The sequence below is a fragment of the Bison bison genome, unplaced genomic scaffold (assembly GCF_000754665.1).
Source record: "Bison bison bison isolate TAMUID 2011002044 unplaced genomic scaffold, Bison_UMD1.0 scf7180017864384, whole genome shotgun sequence".
Taxonomy (NCBI): Eukaryota; Metazoa; Chordata; class Mammalia; order Artiodactyla; family Bovidae; genus Bison; species Bison bison.
This window is the reverse complement of record NW_011494956.1, coordinates 3,906,824-3,916,263: the sequence shown is the minus strand read 5'-3', so window position 1 is coordinate 3,916,263 and position 9,440 is coordinate 3,906,824.

Genomic DNA, 9,440 nt, shown 5'->3' with positions numbered 1-9,440 from the left:
GAAGGCTGAGCGCCGAAGAATTGATGCTTTTGAACGGTGGTGTTGGAGAACACTCTTGAGAGTCCCTTGGACTGCAAGGAGATCCAACCAGTGCATTCTGAAGGAGGTCAGCCCTAGGATTTCTTTGGAAGGAATGATGCTAAAGCTGAAACTCCAGTCCTTTGGCCACCTCATACGAAGAGTTGACTCATTGAAAAAGACTCTGATGCTGGGAGGGATTGGAGGCAGGAGGAGAAGGGGATGACAGAGGATGAGATGGCTGAATGGCATCACTGACTCGACGGACATGAGTTTGGGTGAACTCCAGGAGTTGCTGATGGACAGGGAGGCCTGGCATGCTGCACTTCATAGGGTCACAAAGAGTCAGACATGACTGAGCAATGAACTGAACTGAAAATATTTTGGGGATGTCTGCATTTGACTTTGTGCAAACTATTAATATTACTATCAAATTGCAAAAATGATGCCAATAGTGACATGACTCTCTTCACTGAGGATAGCAAAGATAACCAAGGTAAGATATGTAATATGTTTGGACTTTGATTCCTTTCTTCCCTATTTCTACTACTTACCTGGCAAAACAGGGCTATGGTCATACTACCAGTTTTGATTTTTCCTGTCCTCTGGAATTATTATCAGATTAGTGAGTACATGTCATTTAGTCCTTCTGTATGACAGTGAACCAATAACTTACCTGTTTGATTAGAAACAAAATTAGGCAGTTAAAATATGTTTTTTAAGTTCCTTTATTGAGGTATAATTGACATATAAAAAACTGTACATAATTAATGTATCCAAGTGTTTAAGTTTATACATAAGTATACCTTTGTGAAAGGACCACCAAAATCAATATCATAAACATATTCATTACCTGAAATATCTCACCTAAATCCCCTGGAGGAGGGCATGGCAACCCTCTCCAGTGTTCTTGCCTAGAGAATCCCAGGGGCAGAGGAGCCTAGCAGCTGAAGTTCTTGGGGTCACAAAAGAGTAGGACACAACTGAAGCAGCTTAGCACACAACCATACACTTGTGAAAGAACCACCAAAATCAATATCATAAACATATTCATTGCCTACAATATCTCACTGCCCTCTTTATTTATCATTATTAATTTTTATAGGAAAACTTAATATAGTACTACTTTCAGTGAATTTTTAAATATATACTATAGTATTGTGTACCGTAGACATTATATTTTACAGTAGACCTCTAGGACTTAATTCATCTTACATAACTGAAATTTGTACTGCTTGACTAATACCTCCCTATTTCCCCCCCTACCCCAGCACCTACTCTGCATTTATTGGTTTGACTATTTAGATTTCTCATGTAAGTGATATCACCTAGTATTTATCCACCTGTGTCTGGCTAATTTCACTTAGCATATGTCCTCTAGGTTCATCCATATTGTTGCAAATGGCAAAAATTCCTTCTTTTTTAAAGGTGAATAATATTCCATATGTTTATATGCCACATTTTCTCTATCATCAAGAAACATTTAGGCTGCATCCATTTCTTGGCCATTGGGAGTAATGCTGCAATGAACATAGAGGTGCGGATATCTTTTAGAGATCCTTATTTCACTCCTTTTGGTATAAACCCAGAAGTGGAATTGCTGGATCATATGACACTTCTATTTGAATTTTTCTGAGGCGTCTTCATAATGTTTTTCATAGTGGTTGCATTAATTTACATTTCAGCTGACAGTGTACAAATGTTCCCTTTTCTTTATAACCTGCCAAACTTGTTCTCTTTTGTCTTTTTCATATTAGCCATTCTAACAGATGTAAGGTGAGATAACTCATTGCATTTCCCTGATGTTAGTAATGGCACCCCACTCCAGTACTCTTGCCTGGAGAATCCCATGGACGGAGGAGCCTGGTAGGCTGCAGTCCATGGGGTCGCTAGAGTCGGACACGACTGAGCGACTTCACTTTCACTTTCATGCATTGGAGAAGGAAATGGCAACCCACTCCAGTGTTCTTGCCTGGAGAATCCCAGGGACTATGGAGCCTGATGGGCTGCCATCTATGGGGTCGCACAGAGTCGGACACGACTGAAGCAACTTAGCAGCAGCAGTAACACTGAGCATCTTTTTGTATGCCTGTTAATTGTATGCTTTCTTTGTAGAAATAGCTATTCATTTCCTGTACCCATTTTTAAACTGGATTATTATTTAATTGAGTTGTATAATTTAAAAATATATTTTTAATATTAACCCATTATGAGATATATATTTTGCAAATATTTTCTCTCATTCTGTAGGTTGCCATTTCATTTTGTTACTTCTTTGCTTTGCAGAAGTTTTTAGTGTGATACAAGTCCTGCTTTTTAATTTTTCCTGCTGTTTCCTATACTTTTGGTGACATAGCCAAGAAATGAATTCCAAGACCAACCTCAAGAAGCTTGCCCTTGTTTTTTTCTAGTAGTTTTCTGATTACAGATCTTTTGTTCAACTCTTTAGTCCATTTTATATTGATTTTTGTGTACAGTATCAGGATCCAGTTTCATCCTTTCACATGTGGAGATCCAATTTTTTTAGCATCATTTATTGAAGAGATTATACCTTCCCTTGATGCCAAAGTCCATGACTATGCTTAAAATATCTTAAGATCTTTTAAAGTCATAAATTAACATTTATATTTTAATATTCTCCAAATCCACTTATGTCCTATCATGTATGCTATATTTGTTTATATTGTTCAAAATTCTAAAATGGTTATACATGTATAATTTCTCTTCTGCGGAAGTTAACTTTTCTTTGAAAAAAATCAAAAGTATTATTTGAGTATTGAAAATTCCTAGCCCCTGACATTTTTAAAGCCAAGTGAGGAAAATGATTTTTACTGATTTTTACAAAAATATTAAAAATCAATGCTTCCTTAAAAAAATCAAAGGTAATCTACATAATATTCTTTCTAGCAGGTTTCAAAAATATTACTCTAGATAGATCATCTTAAGTCTGTAATTTTTAATAGACATAATATCTGATATCTTCTCACAGATGTTCCTCAATAAATGCTGAACCATTTGTCTTTTTCTGAATAGTCATTGGATAACAAGAAATTTAACAGACAAGTTTTCTCTTTGGAACTCTGGAAAACTTGAGACTGTTCAAGAATATTTGAAAACTGATTTTAGTCATCTCTACCATCCCAGACATGGCCTTGTTAGTATTGAATTTGGTCCCTAAATTAGGGGAACCTGATGTAGAATTTTTTATATATAAACAACCAAACTGATTAAAGTGAGTTCTTTCTCAATGGCAATGTAATCCCAATTGTAAAAGGGTTTGATATCTTCCTTAACTTTACCATGATCCTCTGTAAATGGAAAGCCTTAGAAAGGAATGCTGGGAACCAGAACTGGGGAAAGATATCAAATGACATGTGTCTGTATTACTTAGAAATGTCATTTAAAAAAAAATTTTTTTTTAGCTTTTACATAGAGTATTCTTTTTAAATTTTTAGTATGAAACTAGTGTTTAAAATATGTGTGAATCTTTGTTTCACAAGGTGAATATTGCATGTATGTATCAAAATAATATGTATTCTTTATCCATCACATGCAAGACAGCAGTTCTCAAAGTGTGGTGGATATAGTTTCCTGTATCATTAAGATGTTACCTGCACTTTTTACTCTTTTTTTATATGAAATCACAGTGAGCATTTCCAGAAGCTTGTGATATGTGGTGATGACATAACTAATCTGATAGCTATGGAATGTTAGCTATATTCCATAGTTCTGATGGAATATAACTTGGGTTTTAACAATTTCTTAGTTTTAATTTCTAATACGGTAAGTATCAGGAGATAAAAACATGCATAAATGAAAGCTCTTGGGGTCTTCACTTAATCTGCAACTTACTATTAAATTTTTGAAGTCCTTACATAGCAGATCTCTTGCCAACCCAGGCTTTATAGCTGTGTTAAGCACAGGGAGCAGTGTGCTTACTCCATCTCATCTGGATCTAGAATTGTTGCATATTTTTTGACTTCTCTTATTCTTTTATGTTATACTGCATATTGCGTATGTATGTTTATATATGTATGAACATTACGAACTGTGCATCATGTGAGATACTTAATCAGGATTACAATTACAGCTATATTAAATGTTTGACATTTATGTGGAATTTAATAATCATTTTTGGTGTGCAAATTGCATATGAAGAGAGAAGAGATATAGGGAACCTACTGGATTAATTTTACAATCTTTCAAATTTGTTTCCCAATAGGCAGTATTTCTGAGGAGCTCTTTGCTGTAAATATCTATTAAAATTCATAGATGAAGAAAGATATCCTTTCTATAAGCCCCCAAATGGAAAAAAATGCAGTACCATTATATTAGTAAAAATTAAATTGTAGATATATGATATTCAATCTTAGATATCAACTAGATATCAAATTATATAAATTCAGTTTCTCTTTTAAGATGAAACTTTAATTACTTCAGGATATACTTGAAATGTTAATAACAAACACAAATAGAAATAATATGCTTCATATTTTTACTTCATAATATATACTTCATATATTATACTTCATAAAATATACTTCATATTTTTCTACTAATGTTTTACTCTCGTCAGTTTCCAGATATGTAGTAGGTGATTGGATCTGGAACAGTTAGAGCCCTCACAAGGGTTAAGAGATTTAAAATGTCATAAATGGACAAATCTACATATTTTTATGAATAAAACAGCAATGAGCACTTATTATGTAGCAGGCTTTGGTTTGAGTACTATATTGTGAATTAAGTTTAATATATATACTTATTAATTCTCTAAGGTTGAACATATATGCTTATTTAATTTTCTATAATTAAGATTTCATTCTCTATACTTAAGGGTAAATTTTCCCCAAGTTTACAGATGATGTATATTTGTAGAGAGTTAAGAAATGTGACCACAGTTGGTAGGATTGAAGTCATTCACTCCATCTCCAGTGTCAATATTTTAAACATTCTGTGATGCTTCTTCATTCAAATGACATCAAATGTATCTATTTATGAGACTTAACAGTTGAACTTCCCCCTTCTTTTATTAAGGACTGTAGTCATGATTGCACATATAAATTTTTGTATTTAACTGGGTTCAGGATGTGTTCCTTTGAAAGGCTCATTCTGAAACAAAATAGAAGTCCTTTTCCATCATGCCACTCAGAGAAAATGATTTCTACATGAGATAAATGTCTACCATCTCAGCACGGCTGCTTTGCCCTTTCTTTTACCACACGAGGCATGTGACACAGGCAAAGGAAAGGAAAAGCTGAGAGCAGATCAGTCAGTGGATGCCTTAATCTTTGTTGTGTCCCCAGCAACTAGATGACATCATTAGTACTTCTCATTTTCTAAAAGAAAAATCTAAGTTGACAAACCTTATGTGTATACAGGTATACACACACACATACATACACACACATGTAAAATATATGTGAGGATATATGTATATTTGCAACTACATTCACTGAGCTAATTGGCCTATGGGCCATGACAAAATTTCAAAAATAATTTCAAAATTTCCTAAACATTCACTGCTAGTTGTTGTGTTGTTGTCATTTAGTTGCTAAGTCATGTCCAACTCTTTTACAAGCCCTAGAATCCTCCAGATTGCCTCTTTATATTCAACTGAGTTCTGGAGAATTAGTTTGATAGATATCCACAGTGTTTAATAGGTGCAACTTTGTTAAATCATGATATCAGAATTTATTTTTTATTTTTTAATATAAATTTATTTATTTTAATTGGAGGCTAATTACTTTACAATATTGTATTGGTTTTGCCATACGTTGACACGAATCCACTACGGGTGTACATGTGTTCCCCATCCTGAACCCCCCCTCCCACCTCCCTCCCCATTCCATCCCTCTGGGTCATCCCAGTGCACCAGCCCCGAGCATCCTGTATCATGCATCGAACCTGGACTGGCAATTCATTTCACATATGATAATATATATATATCAGAATTTATAAGTATTCAGAAACAGATGAAGACTGAGCTTGCTTGAAAGTATGCAGAATTAAGGGGCAAGGACACACAGGTTTCATACTTATGCTGACAATCTGTATATCAACATTTTTAACTTTTAGTAATTTAAAAACTGTGAATAAGTTAATTCATTTTGTTTCTTGTGTTTTTAAACATGAGAAATTTAGCTATATCTTTAGAGGTTTAAAATTATGTAAAGGTATTGTGATTTAATTGAGTTTTAAGGTTGTCTAATCATTTTTCAAAGATGATTGCATTTTTGCAAAAGTAGAGAGTTAAGACTTTTGAATAAGTATATAAAACTTTCACTTCTGAAACTTCTAAAAGAAATAACTTCTTTTAACACATCCTTTGAAATAATGAATATGCATGAATGTTGACTTCAAGGTGACAAAATTCATAATCTATATGATTTGATTGCTATTGAGAACAAATGTATATTTATAGATACTTTGGATGCTCATATTGTATATGATTTCCATCCATTTATGGAATTTAATTTTTATAGATTTCTAGAAACTTATAGCCCACTGATATTAGTATTTTCTTTGAGACTTTTAATTTTTAAGACATTTACCCCCAACAATATGAGGATTCTAAATTTTGAGCTGGTTAAAGTTTGAAAATATTTTCCTGATTTTTTCCTCTAGAATACCTTCCTCAAATCATCATTTTGAAAGTAATCTCTTCTGGTTATTCTAATCTTTTTATACTTTTGTTTTTTGCATTTTATTTTTCATCTGATAATGGCTTTTGTATATGTCATATAAGCTGATCCTTTATTCCCTAAATATTCTCAAATTATTCTAATGCCATTTTAAAAATAGCTAATTCTTCTCCACTGCTTTAAGGTGCTGTTGGCTAAAAAAGATTCACAATGTGAGGGCTGCAAGTTGTTTTATTTGGGGCAAAATGAGGATTGCAGCCCTGGAGACAGCACCTCAGATAGCTCTGAGAAACTGTTCCAAAGAGGTAGTGAACGTGGAAGTCGCTCATTCGTGTCCGACTCTTTGAGACCCCATAGACTATGCAGTCCATGGAATTCTCCAGGCCCAGAATACTGGAGTGGGTAGCCGTTCCTTCTCCAGGGGATCTTCCCAACCCAGGAATTGAACACAGGCCTTCTGCATTGCAAGCAGGTTCTTTACCTGCTGAGCCACTAGGGAAGCCCAAGAATACTGGAGTGGGTAGCCTATCCCTTCTCCTGCAGATCTTCCCGACCCAAGAATTGAACCAGGGTCTCCTGCATTGCAGGTGGATTCTTTACTGGCTGAGCCACCAGGGAATCAAAGAGGTGGTGGTGGGGGAAGGTCATATATGTGGTTTTGGTGAAGGGGAGTTCAATGCAATCAAGCACTCATTTTGCAAAATGTTTTCTGTTAGTCTTGAGAAGCTGATGTCACCATGAAAGGATTTAGTGCTTTTCTAGATATGAGGAGATACAAGGATTGGGATCATGAAATAAGTTCTTGAAAATATCTATCTAAAGACCATTCCACGAGTTTCCCTGGAGTACAAAGTGCCTCATTCTCCACACTGAACTCCCTTCAGGGTGTGGTGAAGGGCAGCAGCTGCAGCAGCGCAGAATTCAATTCCAATAGAGCCAGATGGCAAATGCCCTTGGCAAGTGCCAATATGTATTTGACAATGCCAGTTTTATTGTATGTGTAATTTCATATGTACACGGCTTCTCTAGTTTGACCCATTGGTTTTTATTTACCGTTTTCCTCAAGTACCATGTGCAGTAGTACTCTGTTTTAATGATTTAACTTTACAGTATATTTCGATATTTATAATAATCTTCCCTCACTATTCTTTCTTTTTTTAATTAATTAATTTATTTTAATTGGACGCTAATTACTTTACAATATTGTAGTGGTTTTTGCCATACATTGACATGAATCAGCCATGGGTATACATGTGTTCCCCATCCTGAAACCCCCTCCAACCTCCCTCCCATCCCTCCCTCAGGGTCATCCCAGTGCATCGGTCCTGAGCACCTTGTTTCATGCATCAAACCTGGGCTGGCGATCTATTTCACGTATGGTAATATACGTGTTTCAATGCTATTCTCTAGAATTATCCCACCCTCGCCTTCTCCCACAGAGTCCAAAAGTCTTTTCTTTACATCTGTGTCTCTTTTGCTGTCTCGCATATAGGGTCATTATTACCATCTTTCTAAATTCCATATATATGCATTAGTATACTGTATTGGTGTTTTTCTTTCTGACTTAATTCACTCTGTATAATAGGTTCCAGTTTCATCCACCTCATTGGAATTGATTCAAATGCATTATTTTTAATAATAATATTAAAAATATTATTATGAGTAATATTCCATTGTGTATATGTACCACAGCTTTCTTATACATTCATCTGCCGGTGGACATCTAGGTTGCTTCCATGTCCTAGCTATTATATTTTATATATGTGCTGAGGTCCAGCCCCGGCTGATCCAGGGTATTCGAAGGGGAGACTGCATCGGCGACCTATTCAAATGGTAATTAGAGATATAAAGAGTAATAGAATGAGGATAGCTCAGTAGGAAAATTCAGTGGAGAAAAGAGGCTGAGTAGCTTGGTTTACACGGAAAATCAATATAACCCGTGACACCAGGTTAGCTCTGACCACGGAGACGGCAGGCGCCCTCTCGAATAGCGGAAGGTGCCCCACCTTAGACACCTTCTCAAGTGGGTCTTAGAAGCCCAGGCAAATAAATGGTCGCAGAGGATATCCGCGCTCCAGATGGAGACTTCAGCCGGAAGTTAAAGGGAAGAATGACATGGGGAGAACAAGCGTTGGTGAGCAAGGCCCGTAGCCTTATTTTTAACAGGGGTTTATATACTCTAAGTTACACATAGAGGATAATAGGGGATGCAAAGTCAGCAGTCTTTGACCCTTATCAAAAACCAGGGTTTCTTTCCTGCAAATTTATCGTATACAGATGGTTTAGGTGATTTACATCATCTTCTGGCCAGAAGGCCTATTAACATTTTATGACTCTTGACAAGGACTTATCAACAAAGACTTATTTTCTCTAAGAGTAATTATTTTACGGTTTGGCGCCATCTTCCAAAGATAAAATTGCATTCCTATAGGGTGGATGTGTAATGGGTTTACAACAAAGGAAAGAATTTATTACCTTAAGGGTCTAAAGTTACTAACACCAAGGCCACTACTTATTTTTTCTACATACCAACTATATTAATTAATACACATTCAAGGACACAATTCAGGGGATGTGAAAACTTGGCAGCAAGCATTGGCTCATCAATGAAATCCTTTACTAGTTTATTCTGACAGTTTCTAACTCTCTGAGAGGCTCTAAGCTATTTGAATATCTTAAGCTTCCTGTGCCTCTCGAGGCTGGGAGACTGTAAACAATCGTGTGCATAGCTGTAGGAGTCCGGGTAAACTTGTCAGGCGAGTTAGAGAGCCATCTGAGGGG